The following is a 259-nucleotide window of genomic DNA, read 5'->3' on the forward strand; positions in this document are numbered from 1 at the left end:
TTTCTTTCAATGTGTTATTTTTAGCCACCATGCACGCTTATTGATTCAAGCAGGCAAACGTGTGAGTGAGGCGTGAGTGCTATCTTCTGGGATGCTGCATATTTGAGGAATTATTAACTCATGCCGTTTGAATCCTCTTCCTTATTCAGTGCTGCCCATAAAAAGTTCTGCAGATTCAAAACATTTCTTCAGTTGGGTGATTTCACTTGGTATTTAAAAATCCGACTTGTATTCCAGTGTAGCGTTAACTTACTTTCTA

Source organism: Chiloscyllium punctatum, chromosome 32, assembly GCF_047496795.1.
Source record: "Chiloscyllium punctatum isolate Juve2018m chromosome 32, sChiPun1.3, whole genome shotgun sequence".
Classification (NCBI taxonomy): domain Eukaryota; kingdom Metazoa; phylum Chordata; class Chondrichthyes; order Orectolobiformes; family Hemiscylliidae; genus Chiloscyllium; species Chiloscyllium punctatum.